This window comes from Pan troglodytes, chromosome 14, assembly GCF_028858775.2.
Source record: "Pan troglodytes isolate AG18354 chromosome 14, NHGRI_mPanTro3-v2.0_pri, whole genome shotgun sequence".
Lineage (NCBI taxonomy): Eukaryota > Metazoa > Chordata > Mammalia > Primates > Hominidae > Pan > Pan troglodytes.
The window spans coordinates 91249038-91267529 of NC_072412.2; positions in this window are offsets into that span (position 1 = coordinate 91249038).

The following is an 18492-nucleotide window of genomic DNA, read 5'->3' on the forward strand; positions in this document are numbered from 1 at the left end:
GTAAGTAGCATTAATTAATGTAGTATAGGCCACTGTTTCCAAGACTCTAATGTTCAGGTAAGTTACCTGATGATCTTGTTAAAATGCAGGTTTTAATTCAGGAGGTTGGAGCAGGGCCTGAGAATGTGTGCTCTACCAGTCTCCCAGGGGATGCCACAGCTGCTGGCCTATGAGCTCCCTGGAGGTATGAAGGGGATGAACCAAAACTGCTGTACATGCTACAGGCAACATGTTAAAAGGAAGGAAGAAAATCAGAAGTGACTCAGTGTCAGGAAAAATTGTGAAAGACCTTGAAATGGGCACATACACAGAAAGATTACTGAGCATTCTGTTTTATGCAATCACGTGGGTTATCTGATTCCCTGGGTATGCCACATTCATTGCCTTTAAGATATTTTACAACTCGATAAATAATAACTCACAATAATGCAAATTATTCCTAGTGAGGGGAATGAACTTTGTCTAACATATTTCCAATTGATTATTGTAACTGCCCAACAGGTTCACCTTACTGGCTGCCTAGACAGAGCCAATTTATCAAGACAGGGGAATTGCAATAGAGAAAGGGTAATTCATACAGAGCTGGCTGTGCAGGAGATTGGAGTTTGATTATTACTCAAATCAGTCTCCCCGAGAATTTGGGGATCAGAGTTTTAAAAGATAATTTAGTGAGTAGGGGCTCGGGAAGTAGAGAATGCTGATTGGTCAGGTTGGAGATGGAATCATAGGAAGTGGAAGCTGACCTCTTACACTGAGTCAGTTCCTGGGTGGGGGCCACAGGACGAGATGAGCCAGTTTTTCCATCCAGGTTGTGCCAGCTGATCCATGGAGTGCAGGATCTGCAAAATATCTCAAGCACTCATCTTTGGTTTTACAATAGTGATATTATCCCCAGAAGCAATTTGGAGAGGTTTGGAATCTTGCAGCCTCCAGGTGCATGACTCCTAAACCACAATTTCTCATCTTGTGACTAATTTGTTAGTCCTACAAAGGCAGTCTAGTCCCCAGGAAGGAAGGGGGTTTGTTTAGGGAAAGGAGTGTTTTTGTCTGAAATAAAGCTGAACCAAAAGAACTAAGTTCCTCCCAGAGTTAGTTTGGCCTATGTCCAGGAATGAAGAAAGATGGCTTGGAGGTTAGAAGCAAGATGGAATCAGTGAGGTCAGATCTCTTTCACTGTAATAATTGTCTCAGTTATAATTTTTGCAAAGGCAGTTTCATTATTGTCTTATAAATATTGAATTTTTACTTCTATTAGCAACTAGTTTAACATTTCTTATTGCATATGTGCATCTCCTCTCTGGATTCTTCTGTAAATTACTTGTTACAGCCTCATGGCTGCCTTATTGTTTAATAAGTAAATAAAATATTTGGCCTGTAGTCATTTTATGTTTGAATGAATCATAACATTACCCTTTACAAAATTACCTTTGAACTAAGGAAATACTTTGTTTAAGAAATAGAGCTTTGACATATAGGTAAGAAAGATTTAGGCCAAAAGGATGTTAAGAAAAATATATTGTAGTAAGAGAGAGATGAGAGAGGAAATAGGACAAGACATTGATGCATTTATATAAGCAGCAGGTAAAAGTGTTTGGTGGTGAGGGTCAGTCTGGGTGAAGAGCCAGGCAATCAAAGAAGCATTTCAACACACATGCAGTATTTAGAGGAAATTAGTCTAGATATTGAGAGAAGAGAGTACATGAGATAAAAAGAAAAATGAGAATTCCTAATATTGAAGTAATTTGTGATATGGTGATGGACATTTAGGCCAAAAATGAACAAGATTTAATAAACTACTATATTAAAAGGAATAAGAGAGAAAGAAGACAAAGAGACCATATGTTTTTCTTTTTAATTTTTATATTAAAATCTTTTCAAATGGCTGGGTATGGAGGATCACACCCATAATCCCAGCACTTTGGGAGGTCGAGACCAGCCTGGCCAACATAGTGAAACCCTGTCTCTACTAAAAATACAAAAATTAGCCAGGCGGGTGGGGTGGCATGTGCCTGTAGTCACAGCTACTCAGGAGGCTGAGGCAGGAGAATCGCTTGAACCTGGGAGATGGAGGTTGCAGTGAGCAGAGATGATGCCATTGTACTATAGCCTGGGCGACAGAGTGAGACTCCATCTCAAAAAAAAAAAAAAGTTTTCAAACTTAAAGAAAAGGAACAGAATTAGTATAGAGGGTTCTCGTGTAACCATACTGACCATTTTAATAAACATTTGAAGTATTTAGTTTATTATTCTCTCACCTGTTTTATTAACTTTTTGAGAGTAGGTATGAGTATCATAATTGCAACAGGTTTGAAGTGGACTTTTAAAAGAGAATGTCATTGCTCCTAAGAAGAAAAATAATACATAGTTAAAAAATTTAAGAAAAGCAGAGACTTGGAAGATAAGCTATTTTGGTGAATATATGTCTCAGTCAACAAAACACAATACAGCATTTAACTTGAAATTAACCCTACACACCACAATATTTCAGCTAAATTTTTGGCTAAAAACCTGTGAGATACTTCTCTTTGCTTCTAAGTACTGTAACAAGTAAATATTTTTCTAAGTACGTCAATGAAAGATCCCTAACTTCAAGAGACAAATAGCTTTGTCCACACCATTTCTCTCATTTTTTTGATGAGAGACAGAAATTTGTTAAGATGTTCAAATGGGTAAAATTTTCTTGTGTGCAAAAGTGAAAGATTAAAATACCCACACCACATTGTATACATAGCTCTTTATTGACATCAACTATTCTTTAGAGTCGATGTTACTAGGGATCCCGAATCCCTTTCTTTCTCCTTTATCTTTCAAATACAGCAAAGTGTCTTGCACAATAGTGGCACCTGAGCTGATGAACTTGGCTAAGCCTAGTCCATGGGTGGCCATTCAAGATCAGGTGTTAAACTATAGCTCGTGGGTTGTATCTGGCCTGTTGCCTGTTTTTGTAGGGTGGGTCTAGAAAATTAGGAATAGTTTTTACATTTTTGAAACATATAAAATATTAACTTAGTAAATAATATTTTGTGACATACAAATATATATCTGTAAATAAGGGTTTTTTGTTTGTTTGTTTGTTTTATGTTTTGAAATGGAGTCTTGCTCTGTCACTGAGGCTGGAGTGCAGTGGCACCATCTCGACTCACTGCAGCCTCTGCCTCCCGGGTTCAAGCGATTCTCCTGCCTCAGCCTCCCGAGTAGCTGGAATTACAGGGACCTGCCACCATGCCTGGCTAATTTTTGTATTTTTAGTAGAGATGAGGTTTCACCATGTTGGCCAGGCTGGTCTGGAACTCCTGACCTCAGGTGATCTGCCTGCCTTGGCCTCTCAAACTGCTGGGTGTAAGGGATAATTGGAAGGACATCCGAGAAAGGAATGAGGCCAGTAAACCTAAGTTCAGGCAAACTGATTTATTGTCAGTCCTGCCGGGCTACCTCCTGACAAAAGCAGAGGAGGCAGCCCCGCTTACAGACTACAACAGGGCTTCATAGGGTGAGGAAATGGGTCAGGGTGGGGGAGCTGAGTTGGGTGTGCAGGAGGGCTGAGTCAGGATGGGGAAGCTGAGCTGGGTGTGCAGGAGGGCTGAGTGGGGGGCTGAGTCGGGGGTGCAGGCATCTTGACTGCACCCTGGAGATGTTTTTGCCAGCTTTGTTATGCGAGGTGAGCAGACATGTTAACTGCATCCTGTAACTGCCTAGACAAACAGTTACTGGAGGGGTCAGTGAAGGGGAGTTTGTCTTTAGCCCCGGGAGAGCTATGCGGAGGTCACAAAGGACTGCACTGTAAGACCTATGGGAAGGGAGGGGAAACAGTCTGGTTGGGGTGACCCTAACACTGGGTTTACAGACGTGAGCCACTGCACCCAGCCTGTAAATAAGGTTTTATTGGAACACGCCATTCCATTCACTTACATACCATCTTTGGCTTCATTGAACTAGAATGGTAGAGTAGAGTAGTTTTGACAAAAAAGGTTTGTCTCACAAATCCTAAAATATTTGCATCTGGCCTTTTGCAGAAAAACGTGTTGACATCTGCTCAAGGAATGCAAGGTGACTTGTTCTCTCTTTTTTTGTTTTGTTTTGTTTTGCTTTGCTTTGTTTTGTTTTTGTTTGAGACAGAGCCTTGCTCTGCCCCCAGGCTGGTGTGTGGAGTACAGTGGTGTGATCTTGGCACACCACAAGCTCCACCTCCCTGGTTCAAGCAATTCTCCTGCCTCAACCTCCTGAGTAGCTGGGACTACAGGCGCACGCCGCCACACCCAGCAAGCTTCTTTCTATTTTTAGTAGAGACAGGGTTTCACCGTGTTGCCCAGGCTGGTTCCAAACTCCTAGCTCAGGCAATCTGCCCTCCTCACCCTCCCAAAATGCTAGGATTACAGGCGTGAGCCACTGCGCTCGGCCGACCTGTCCTCTTTTTTAGTTTTGAAACAATGGACAGTGATCATGGTGCTCAAATGTAAGTGTTTGTTGTAGTTTGTAATGCTGGAAGGCCACTTCCCGCTCATCTTTTGGTTAAGTATTACTGGTTGCACAAGTTAGAAAATGTGGAAATGAACTGCTCTCCATGACATTTCTTCCTCTCCCTTGGGAATTGAATGGCCTAGGTCTTTTTCTACAATTCCCTTCCAGTAATTTTTTTTCAAGCCTAACTTTTTCCTAGAGGAACAAAAAAATGTTCATCTGGAAAATGGCCAAAGCATCTTAGCTGAAAGACTGGGTTCTCCAAGGGTCACATGGCCCACTTCACCCTTCAAGTTTTCATTCACTGGGAACAGATGAGTGCAAACCTCATAGTAGTTCTCAACCTTCCTAGGGGCATTTGGAAATGTTCAGAGGTGCTTTAAAATTTTTTCTTAAAAACATGGGAACCAGCTATCAGAATTTTAATAGGTAAATACCAGACGTATGAAACATCATGCAATGCATATTACAGTGAACAATTATCCTTTCAAAAAATTCAAGGGTACACACATTGAGAAATACTGTTTTAGAGGATAAAAGACAAAACAAAAAACAAAACCCAAAGCAAAACAAAAACTTTTATTGCCTCCCATCTTTCAAGACAATCAGAAAGGACTTGGTGCCCATCTGACTCATCAACAACAGGCCACAAGTAAAATAATAACACCCAGATGATGACAAGTGTCCAAACATCCCAGCCACATGGAATTTTCCTGCTGCCTTTCGGGAACAAGTTTTATATTCTTTACTATTTTTTCCCCAGAGGTAAATTTAATTTAAAACTATATTCATGGCCGGGCACGGTGGATCATACCTGTAATCCCAGCATTTTGGGAGGCCGAGGGGGGTGGCTCACCTGAGGTCAGAAGTTTGAGACCAGCCTGGCCAACATGGTGAAACTTCATTTCTACTAAAAATACAAAAATGAGTCAGGCGTGGTGGCAGGCGCCTGTAGTCCCAGCTACTTGGGAGGCTGAGTAGGAGAATCGCTTGAACCGGGAAGTGGAGGTTGCAGTGAGCTGGGATTGTACCACTGCACTCCAGCCTGGGTGACAGAGCCAGACTCCATCTCAAAAAAAAAAAAAAAAAAAAAAAAAAAAAAAACTATATTCTATCGTGATATTTTAAAAAGTATTACAGCAAAAATGTTTTCTTTCTTATTTATTTATTTTTTGTTTGTTTGTTTGTTTTGTTTGAGATTGACTCCTGCCCTCCCACCCAGGCTCAAGTGCGGTGGTGCAATCTCAGCTCACTGCAACCTCCACCTCCTGGGTTCAAGTGATTTGCCTGCCTCAGCCTCCCCACTAGCTAGAATTACAGATGTGTACCACCATGCCCAGCTAATGTTTATATTTTTAGTAGAGACAGAGTTTCACCATGTTGAGGGTGGTCTCAAACTCCTGACCCCAAGTGATCCGCCTGCCTCAGCCTCTTTTAAGTGCTGGAATTACAGACATGAACCACCATGCCCAGAGGAAAAAAATGCTTTCTTTTAATTTGACCCATATTAAAATAATCTCCAAATGGCATCAAAATGAAAACCATGACCTTTAAGGTTTTACTCCTATTTCTATATATTTTCTGAGGTGGACCATTTTACTTCAGCCAATGGTTAGGAGGTACACAGCTTTGTAGATTTTGGCCCTCACAGTGGTAAACTGAGGGCTTAGTTAAATTGGTGCACATGATTTTTTATGCTCAATATTAGAATTTACCAATAATTTCCCACTCTCAACATAGTAGCCCAGTATTAGACCTACTGACCTCCTGGATTAAAGCCAGGTATTTTAATAGTTTATAGAATTAAAAGAATTTCCAGATTTTAAATATGAGTTGATAAAACAAACCCACAATGGATGAAGGTAGTCATAATTTTAATAAGTTGGTATGTTACGGTTTCACTCTGTAAAATATTACCTGAGAGCTACAGATACTATGTAGGTCTTGAATCTCTAATTAATTCACCAACTACTACCAGTTTTTTTCTGTATATTCATGTGACATATATTATGACTCAATTTTAAATATACTTTTCACTTTCCTAAACTCGTAAAGGCAAATGTTATTATGCCTATGGTTATTTTTACCTAAAATAAAACAGCAGTTCTTTGGGCAGATTATGGGAAAGTCAGACTGAGTAGAAAACAAACTCTTGATTCATTTAGTTATCTTAAGCCAGAGTGGAAAGGTTGTGATTAGATTCTTAGAATGCTTGGCCCACCCTGGGGCAGAGTTGTCTATCTCCCAAGAACACTTGTCAGGCTTCCACCATCCAATCCATTTCAATGTTTGCCTCTATAATATAGTCTTATTAATGTTTGGAAGGCATCCAAGAAATTCAGGCAAACTTTATGCAAACATAAATTTCTGTTAGAGCATACTTTTACCCTGATGACTAGGGAGTGGCTCGGTGTCATCCACCTTCCTATCATGGGAAGGTTTCATGTCTTTAGGCATAGCAGGTAAACGCCAAAATCCCAATCATTTTGGTTTGGGAATCTCACAGGATCTCGAAGCACCATACTCACTTTAGTGCATGCTTCCTTCACAATCACTATCTTGTTTATGCACCCGTTTGTCTGCCTCCTGGGATTATACCATCTGCTTTGAGGGGACATACACATTTTTCATTGTGAATACTTTCCTATGCTATAATATGTATTTTTATGGGTTATTACAATTCCGATTTTAGTTTGTTAGGTATTTGTTATACACAGAAAATTGTCCTGTACAAACCTTGACATGAGGCCCTAATCATTAGAATACCAGTGGCAAGACCAATATCCGTATAAATAAGGATCATGACTGTTTATAGTGCTGGACCCCTGATACATGCCAAAAATGTGTTTTTACACAGTGAGACTAGGTCCTTTAATTCTCTTTTATAAAGACTCACTTGAGACCAAGAAAGGAAGACTGAAAACAAAATATTACCTTTGAATTAAAAGTTGAGGAGCCATCTGCAAATCACTCAGCAACTCTAATGCCTAAGGGCAAACCACCTATGAGAGGAGCTTCCAGGATTCTCATAAGACTCTTATCTGTTGGTACAGATTTTTCTTTCCTAGAATATTTCTCTAGTAAAGCAGCCAAAGTTCTAACAAGAAGTAAAATTTTCTTGGTGTTGGTCTTTTTCTCAATCTACCCATAGCACTTCCATTAAAGGGGGTCTGGTATGTCCATCCCGCCTTATGGCAATGAAATAACTTGCTTCAAGAAAGTCTAAGTAAGCATCTAAGAGCTGACATTTAAATGTAGAATTCTATTTTAAAGCTCAGAGACCAATATCATCAATACTGCTCAGGGACCTGCCGCAGGCTGCATGTAGCTATATTGGCAAGAAGAGAAACCTATAGAGTCGCATTTGATCTTGGGAATAAACACCAAGAAAAATGTATGCATGAAACCCGTCTATGAGGCTCTCCTGGCACTGAGATTTTGGGGTTCCATGCAACTGTTTATGCACTTTGATTAATAGTTATCTTATGAAAACTCTATAATCTAATACCTAGATACATGATATGTAATCTTCAGAAACAAACCATGCTATTTTTTCCCTCCTTTCTATATTTGCCTCCAAAAAACAACTATACTCCCAAAGAATACTTTACATGGAAATCTCTGATTTTCCCCTGTTGAACAATTCATTTGTTTTCAAGTATTAAATCAATAAGTGAGCTAATAGCCTCAGTTGCATTTCTTTTCTAAATCTTCCTGATCATTATACCATCTAGGCAATGAATTATGTTAACATTAAATTATGTTAGACTATACTATATTAAGTTCTAACATTTAGATTTTGCCATAATTAATAAAAGTATTAATTAATTAAGTATTCCTGCAGCAGAGGAAATAAAAGACGAATTGCTATCTCTAAGAAGTAAAATTTCTATTGAAGACTGAAATATACTATCCTAAAAATCATTATGGTCAGTGATGACATACCAACAAAGTGGGTTTTAATAAAGAGTTACAAATATTAAACAAACAAAAGCACATTGAGTTTATAGAACTTGTACCACTTCATCTAGTTTTCTATAATACTCAGGGAATGTTCATGACTATGTGTCTCTTTCACAGGCTATGATAATGAGTTAAAAGAAGAAGTTTTGGAACATGCTATTACTTAGTTCCTTCACTCTGCAATTATAGTTGTAACTTTGCTTGAATCTTGTTGCAAAGAAAAGAGAATAACAAATGACTTTTTGGAGCAGGGAGCTCCTGAAATTTCAACTCTGCACGTCCCCTTATCAGTCTATTTATGCGCTTGCTATTGAAGAAGGACCTTATCCTTTCCCCAAGATAAACACTACTCAGCTCTAAAGACACACATAAAGGAGTTAAAATTACTTCCAGTAATGTCTTTCTCCACTGTATTCAAGTTGTACTGTTAGTACAATTCAGCGACCTCCTGACTTTCAGTGAGCTGTGTCAGGCTACTATGATGGCCACCAGCACAGGATTCTTGCCCCTTTTGTCAGTTACCAAATACAAGAAGAAAGAAAGGTGTGGTGGTGTGTAATCTGGTGTTCCCACCAGCAGCGACCATCTGCAGCCAATGGAAATGTGAGGAAAAGGAGGAGGCCTAGCTTTCAAACCCCAAATCCCACAAGTGCTATAAACCTTCAAGAGAGGAATTCAACTCTTCTTGTCAAAGAAATAGGACAGAGTAAAAAAAGTAAGGGAAGAAAAAAAAATTCCTAAGCTTTTTTTCCCTGCTAATTTTCTATTCTATAGTCCTCAGTTTCCCTGAGGATTTGAGCTTATAGTAGCTTTGAACTATATTATGAAGGAAAGCTTAGGACTTATTTCCCTCATTGAACAAAGTGACTTTGGGTCATAATGCAATCAATTAATTTTTAAATTTGCCCTTTTATAACCATATTACTGAGAGGTGAAGCCAGCTGGACTTCCTGGGTTGAGTGGGGACTTGGAGAACTTTTCTGTCTAGCCAGAGGATTATAAACGCACCAATCAGCACTCTATGTCTAGCTAAAGGATTGTAAACACACCAATCAGCACTCTGTAAAAACGAACCAATCCATGCTCTGTGTCTAGCTAAAGGATTGTAAACTTACCAATCGGCACTCTGTAAAAACGCAGCAATCAGCGCTCTGTGTTTAGCCAAAGGAATGTAAACACACCAATCAGCACTCTGTAAAAATGCACCAATCAGCACTCTGTGTTGAACTAAAGGATTGTAAGCACACCACTCAGCACTCTGTAAAATGGACCAATCAGTGCTCTGTAAAATGGACCAATCAGCGCTCTGTAAAATGAACCAATCAGCAGGACGTGGGGAGGGCCAAATAAGGGAATAAAAGCTGGCCACCCCAGCCAGAAGCAGCACCCAGCTGAGGTCCCCTTCGATGCTGTGGAAGCTTTGTTCTTTTGCTCTTCACAATAAGTCTTGCTGCTGCTCACTCTTTGGGTCTGCACCATGTTTAAGAGCTCTAAGACTCGCCGTGAAGGTCCAAGATTTCATTCTTGAAGTCAGTGAGACCACAAACCCACCAGAAGGAAGAAACTCCGGACACATCGAAAGGAACAAACTCCATACCTACCATCTTTAAGAGCTGTAACACTCACTGCCAAGGTCCACGGCTCCATTCTTGAAGTTAGCAAGACCAAGAACCCACCGGAAGGAACCAACCACATTTTCATTGCCATATTGTATTACCCTCCAGTTAATATATATATACACACACACAATAAGCAATCAAAATATCAAGAGATTTAGAGATCAGCATTATCACTTGCTCCTACTTTCTATTACATAATATTCAAATATCACTATAGAAATTTTAGCCCTCTGCTTGAGTCATGAATTACCTTTTCATACACCAAAATATATCTGGTAATTTTGAAGAAGCAAATGAAAATGGTTTTTTCTAGAACTAAGCTGCTGCTTCAAAGTGAGAAGATTATTTGCAGTATTATATATCCTATGCTGGAAAAGATCTGATTGATAATGATATCGAATTTCAGCTTCATGATATCATTTCAGGGAGTCTTAATTTACAGGTACTACTTTATTCTTGGAATTGGCATTGAAAAATAAGTTTGCCTATTTCAATTGGGCTCTTTCTGAAATTGCTTAGAAACAGTTACTGAAATGGAGTTAGGACTCCAAAATTTTAATAGGGAAAAAAAGCCTGAGAAAGATGCAAAAAGAAGTATGATTGGGTAGGGGTTACTGTCAGACTGCAATGCATACTTGAACAAATCTTTCCAAATGAAGAAGGAGGCCCAGAGAAGGACTGCTCACTAGAGGAGTCCCAAGTAGGGTAGAAATGACTGGTTTGTTTTTTTATCCACTGCCTTGCTCTTTTATGGGCTACAGTTTGTCACAAGAAGAGCATAGCCTTAGCTTACAGTCCAAATTGGACACTGAGTTAACAGTTAACTGCATTTCTTGCAAGAGAGCATTAAGTTTTCTTCTGAAAGGAGGTTTGAGCTGAGCATTTAGATGTCTGAGAGTAAACCTGCAACAAGGAGATTTGTGAAAAGAATTACAGTCCCATCTTTGCATTTGGTCTTGGGACTGCAAATAATACTCATAATTTTCTTTCCCACTATTCATTCTAAATTATTCTCTCCTTAGCTACCACTTCTTCCAGTCCCTGTAGTTTGCCTGATAGTTTGACCTAAACCCTTATTTCAGAGGCATCTGAATAACTGATAACCTTTCTCCAGAATTAGTTATTGCAGGTGTTCATTTACAGTCACAGTTGGCAAAGATATACCAAGAGATAAAAGAGATTTTTGCCTGAATTTAACATATGCACCTCTGTGCCACTTCTGAGTAAATACAGAGAGTTACCTTTGCCTAATCAGGGTCAACTACCTCTGTTGAGATGAATACTCCCCTTATTGCATATTGGTCCCTGGACATAAGGAGCCCAAAGTTTCTAGCCAGCAGCCATAGCTTTTAAGTCAAAGAAACCTGATCTGTCCCAAGGTAAGAGTGCACACTCTGAGGATCAGAGTTACAGGGACAGGAAGTACAAGTCCCTTAGTGAGTCAATAGAAGTGATAAGTTGGCCAAGTTTGCCCCGCCCTCAGTTTCCCCAACACACGTATTCTTTCTATAGGAGACAAAGTACCCTTTGATGCAATGCTCTTTAGTTTTATGTGTACACTATGCCCTGGAGGATGGCAACCAATATTTACATGCTATTTCCTCCAAGATGACACTTCAGTGTGTCTTTGAAACATACCATTCTAATACTCTATTATTCTAATACTTCTAGACAGAGCTGCTGGTGGTAGGGGTATGTGATATGATCAATAGATCCCATGGTCATAGGACCATCCAGTATCTTCTACACTGTTGAATTGATTTCCCGTTTAAATGTTGTGCTTGAGAATCAGATTTGTAAGTTCCTTCAAGGAGTGCTAGCTGAAGCTCTGTGGGTAGCAAAGGCAAAATTATAGCTGAAATTGTGGTCTATTCCTGTAAGAACAAATTGAGATACTTCCCATCATGGCCAGTTCATCTCTTCAAGTAGTAACATCTAACTGGGGCTGTTAGTCTATGTTGCTGACAGGTTGCACTATCAAAAGCAGAAGTAGCTAGATCAGTAAGGGCAAGTGGTCCATGTTGTTGGAATAATGCATAACTTGGTTATCTGAAACCATGATGCCACAAAATTCTTAATAATTTTCTCTTGGAACTTGTGTTTTGTAACTGAAGTCCGATGAGACAGTACAACGTACAAGTAAGCATAGGAGATATGCACAGTATCTGAGTCCACCACAATTCTCAATAGTGCATTTATATGTAGTGTTCATGATGAGTCACGAAAACAAAATTTTGTGGATTGGTAATGTGTGGGAGCTTAAGGAGGCCGAAAGCAGTGAGGACAAGGAAAGCATGTTATGTCTGCTACTCAGTAAGCACAGGTGTTGATGCCCCTGAATCATCGTGTTCAAGCCAGAATTTGCTTTGCTGACAGAATAGCAATAACATCATGGATTGTGTTGTTCAAAAAATATGTTGAAGTATTAACTTCCAGTACCTGAGAATGTTAACTTATTTAGAGGTAAGGTTAAAATCCTGACCTCCAGAACTATGAGACAATGTGTTGCTGCTGCTTAAGCCACATAGTTTGTGGTACTTTATTACATCAGCCCTAGGAAACTAATTCAGATGATGTAAGAAACATGAAAGCACAGGGAACACTATTAAATGTTTTCTTTCCTGTATTACCTCCCTGTATTACTTCTGCATAGTTGTCAACCTCTAATGCTGGAAATGGCTACACAGGAAGGAAAAGAAAAACAAAGTAACCCATAGTTTCTTTTCCTTTAGTTCTTTCTTGTTTCTCAGTAAAAGGCAGAATGTAGATATAATGTGCAAATATCAAAAAGGGAAAAAAAGAGTTAAGTCAGATTGGGTAGCATGTCCAGTGTTCTAGCAAGAACAAAATAAATATGCAAGTATGAAATATAAGTTGTTTATTAATTGCACTCTGGTTTTTATTATCCCTCTGTGGGGTATTGATGCAACTGAGATATAAACATCAGATTCCATTATTTTCTTATTTATTATTTTATGCATACATTATAGATGCCTCAGTCATCACACCAGTTAATGCAACCTCCTACATTGACAAATTTTTCCAGGAAGACAAGTCAATTTTTTTTTTTCCATTTGGATCTTCACCTTATGCTAGAGGGTGGGTCTGCCCTCCTGAAGACGCAAGATGAGACCCTAATGCTCTAGTAGTCAGCAAGTGATCTCATCTAACTACTTCCTCTCCTGGACCATTCCCAGCATCGATATGGTGGTTGGGTTCTGAGACAGATTTAGGAAGGCAAAAAGGATTATTTGGGTTATAATCCCAAAGAAAAGAAAAGCGTCAAAGCTTGATTGAGCAGGGCAGCCATCAAATTAGAAACAGACCTGACAAAATCTTTTCCCTGAGAAAAGAATATATTGGCTAAGAAGCTGAAGCAGACCCTGAGGCAGCTAATCATTGTGTTAAAAGCTGGGCAGAGAGTCTTTCCCAAAAAAGTATTTAAGCAAAAAAAGCTGTGTTTTCCACATTACCTACTCTTTCTATCAACATTTCAAAAGGAAATTTGTAAGTATTAAATATTATATTGCAGTAATAACCGGAAGTTTACCTTTTTGAGAAAAGTTCCCATCCACCTTAGCAGTTCTTACTTAAAAAAATGGTTAGTAGTCTCAATTCTTCTTGCTAGCAGAGAAGAGACAAACTAAATAGGTCAAGAAATCTTTAAGTCTTTGAAGGAGAATGGTGTCTTGGAATAAAAAAAAACTGATTTTAATGAGACTATCACATATATTCTCATTAAAAATCTATCTTAGATCTAAATCAGTGTTTTCATCAAATGCTAGAAGTGTGGTAGCTGTTATCAGAATTACACTGAGATTCCAGATTTTTTGCATAATGAGTATAGAGTATATAAACTCAATGTATTTTTGCTAAATTAACTAGGATTGGGAAAAGACATTGTGGAACAAGTAAAACATTGTCAGAACTCAGTGCAATACAAAATTAATTTCTCCTTTTTTTCATAACTCTTTAAGCTAATTAAGTCCTTGTCCACCAAGGACAGGAAGCCCTCTAGTCCAACTTCCTTTCATCTATTAGAATTACCTCTGCACAGTGCTGGAGGTTGGGCCTGGTCAGAGGTGATTGGATCATGGAAGTGAATTTTCCCTTTGGTGTTGTTCTCATGATAGTGAGTTATCATGAGATCTGGTTGTTTAAAAATGTGTAGCACCTCCCACTCCTCTCTCTTTCTCTTGCTCCTGCCATGTAAGACATGCCTGCTTCCCCTTCACCTTCTGCCATGATTGTAAGTTTCCTGAGGCCTTCCAAGCCATGCTTCCTGTAGAGCCTGTGGAACTGTGAGTCAATGAAACCTCTTTTCTTTATACATTACCCAGTGTCAGGTATTTCTTTATAGCAGTGCAAGAACAGACTAATACCCTGAAGGACAGGATTTATACATGATTGCAAAACTGAAATAATTATTAGTTACTTCACTGGCTATCAGTATAGAAGTGTGCTAGAACTCTGAGGAAATTTTACATTTCTCATTACCATAGAAATCAGAAATACATGGCCGAATTACAATATTTATTATGGTGTACCATGAGATGTGATGCAATAAGTGCTATTAAACAAAATAGAATATCATACATGCAATTTGTTGATCTGTTAAGGACATGTTAAGTTTAAAATATAATAGTGTATTTAATAGCCCTAAGCAATATTATTGAGATTTTTAACTTACATGGTCCTTTAAACAATATACTGTCTGTATCAGCTTCATTTTACCTTTGGTGTACCATTGGTCTTTCCCTAAAGAGAGTACAGTGACTAAAACCCAGATTGTGATTTATCTTTCTGCAAGAACCTGTCCCATGCATTTTGCAGCTTTTCTTGTAAAGTAGATCGATCATCTATCTGGCGGTACTCGGTTTTCAGCCTTACATGGATGTGTTGGAGGCCAAATTGCATGTGCCTTCTTTACACTGGGCAGGTGCTCTCCAATGGACTTAGTTGTCAGCATTGTTTCTTACAAACAGCTTGTAAGAACTCCTTGTAATGTTGAGTTTATACTTTCTGAACATTATTATTATTATTATTATTATTATTATTATTTTGATACGGAGTTTACTCTTGTTGCCCAGGCTGGAGTGCAGTGGCACGATCTCGGCACACCGCAACCTCTGCCTCCCAGGTTCAAGTGATTCTCCTGCCTCAGCCTCCTGAGTAGCTGGGACTACAAGCATGCACCACTAAGTCTAGCTAATTTTGTATTATTAGTAGAGAGGGGGTTTCTCCATGTTGGTCAGGCTGGTCTCGAACTCCCAACCTCAGGTGATCCACCCACCTCGGCCTCCCAAAGTGCTAGGATTATAGGCGTGAGCCACGGTGCCCGGCCTGAACATTATTTTAATAGCTATAGAACTATAAGCAATGGATGTGCCATGATTTATTTCATAAATCCTTTTAGATTGACTTTAGTATTGATTGGATGTATGTTTTTTCTGTTGTAGAGTTGCATCAAATAACTCTGGACAAAATATTCACCCATTTCTTAAACATCCACCCATTTCGTAAACATTTCTTGTGATGAACTCTTAAACTAGATGTAGAATTGCTGGATCAGAATAGACTTAGAGATTTTAGAAACACTTTAGTCTTTCGGATCATCATCAGGCCCATGAAAGCATCCTGTATTTTTCGTTTGCACTATGTTAAGCCAAACACTGACCACTGCATATGTAAAAACAAATTTTAAAACAGAATTGGTCAAAAATTGTGTAGTAGTTAATTTTCATTGTAGAAAAAAATAAAATAAAGAAAAATTTAAAGGAAAAATAAATGTACATATATGTTTGAGAATTTTATAAATAAGGAAAAAAAATTAAAAAATTGTCCTGTGGAATATGTGGACCTATTACTAAAAATAGCTTCTCAAAACACTGTTAGCACCTCCTAGTTCTCTCTCTTTCTTATTACTCACCATCTGCAACCTTGTCCTTACAGAGTTTTTTACAGTAATGTCATGCCTATGTTTACAGATCTCAGCCTCACATCCTCAATAGAACATTTCCAACCCTCTTCACAGTGTACACACAGGCACTCTCTCTCTGTTACACACACACACACACACACACACACACACACACCCTTTCCCTTATTCTGGGGTGAGGGGAACAAGAAGAAGCTATGAGGCCCCAATCTAAAATGATAAAGAATACTGCTCCATTATGCAGTATATATATTATGTATTAGTTTGCTCGGTTGTTCCACATTTTTGCCTTTAAATCATATATTTCTCTAACATTTTAGTTGCTAAGTTTAAAGCCATGGTTCATTCTATGTATAATGGGTTAAAAGTCCTTATTAGTAGGTCTTTAATACGCATCTATATGTATGTGTGTTATTTCAGGGGAATTTGAAAGGCAGGCTTGCTTCCTCAATAAGTCTTCCCCAAATCTCCATGTGTCTTAATTTAATTTCTTTAAATCACATTTTGGAGTGCAGTTTTTATTGGTTTTAAATTGTAAATACCTCTGGATTGGTAACAACTTTGTCACAACACTTGGAATGAGAAATTTATAACAGCCCTGTCCTGCTTGTGAAAAATATGTAGAAACTCCCCAAATTAAGAGGACTCAGGTTAATCATATTTAATATATATGCTAAATTTATATAAGTATAGCTATGTGTATATAACATATTGGTAAGCATAATTATTTGAACACTTTTAAAGCTCAGATGTTAAGATATGAATACTTCATTTGCTTAAGTTTACAGGATTACTCTGAGGAATAATCCTATAAAATAAGTAACACTGTTATCACCATTGGGTAGATGAAGCTTAGGAGAGATAATTGGAGCAAAGCCATTCGACCAATAAAGGTTAGAACTGAAATTGAAATCTAAGCTTAGTGGACTACTGTGACTAAAATTTTAAGTACAAGAGAAAGCACATAAAATAATTCCAGAATCCTGGATATTACTTTAGGTGGACAGGCCTCACTAGGAAATTATAAGGGAAAGCAGAAAAGTCAAGAACCAGTCCAATTTAGCCACTATAAAGTAACTTTTATAGAAGTACTAAATGGTAGAAAGGTAAAAGTAATAATAATAATAATTTACTGTTTTGCTTAGGCTGAACTTATTAACTGGCTGCTGTCTCAAATTCTATAAGTTTGCAGTTTATTTTTCATATTTGAAATCAATTATTAAATCACATGTTTTTGTTTGTTTGTTTGCTTGTTTTTGAGATGGAGTTTCACTCTTGTTGCCCAGGCTGGAGTGCAGTGGCACGATCTCGGCTCACTGCAACCTCCACCTTCTGGTTTCAAACGATTCTCCTGCCTCAGCCTCCCGAGCAGCTGGGACTACAGGCACATGCCACCACGCCCAGCTAATTTTTTGTATTTTTAGTAGAGACGGGGTTTCACCATGTTGGCCAGGATGGTCTTGATCTCTTGACCTTGTGATCCGCCCACCTCAGCCTCCCAAAGTGCTGGGATTACAGGCATGAGCCACCGCGCCCGGCCCACATGTTATTTTTTACTCCTACCTTCCAACCAGAACAAAATGCCCACTGTTTGTTAAACTTTCCACATAGATATTCATTTCTTAATTCTATCATTATTTATTAGGTGACTGCTGTTTTCCAGCCACTGTGATAGATGGATGAAATAGTTACATAAATCAAAAGTAAACATTAAGAGTGATAAGGACAGGGATAGAGATATGCGCAGCTTACTGCAGAATATTTAAGATGGAGTTCCTTACGCAGAAGTGGCAAAAACATTAAGCCAAGGAATTGAAACACGGCTTCACTCTTTCATAGTGTTTTTGTGAGTACCACTTCTAAAAAGAAGTTCTTATTTAATGTAGGTAAAGGCTTTAAAATCCAAAACTCTCAAAAAAGTATAAACTAAGTAAAAAAGATTAATTTCAAGAAACAAACAGATACGCATTGAATTTATTGCTAAATAAGTTCTGCTTTTTTTACAAAGTTAGATACTCAAAATGAAGTCCTCTGTAGTTTTTCAGCTTTAGAACTATTACTAAATAGGCATTTTCCACTGTCAATCAAATTATATAGTTTTTATTTTAAAAGAGTCACTGGAAATGTAATTCTCTGGTGAAGGCTTATTACTCATGGAATCCTGAGGTTAAGGAGCAGACAAGTGACAGACATTGGTTAGCACTGCCATTGTGCTTTCTGCATGGGCCCTTAAATTATAGATAGTTAATTAGATTGAGAAGACTTAGCATGTTAGAAAAACAATATGAGAGAATGACAACTTGAGAAAGACCAGACCACAAATTAAGGTGTAGGCAGTTTGTTGCAATGTGTAACTGAGGGCATTGGTTCAGCGAAAAATGACAACTTTTCTAAAACAAGAATTAGTAGTCTATATAAGGATGCATTTGATACAGCAAAACACAGCACAATGAAGTAACAAAAAATTTCTGTCTTATGCGAATTGACTATATATATATATATATATATTTTTTT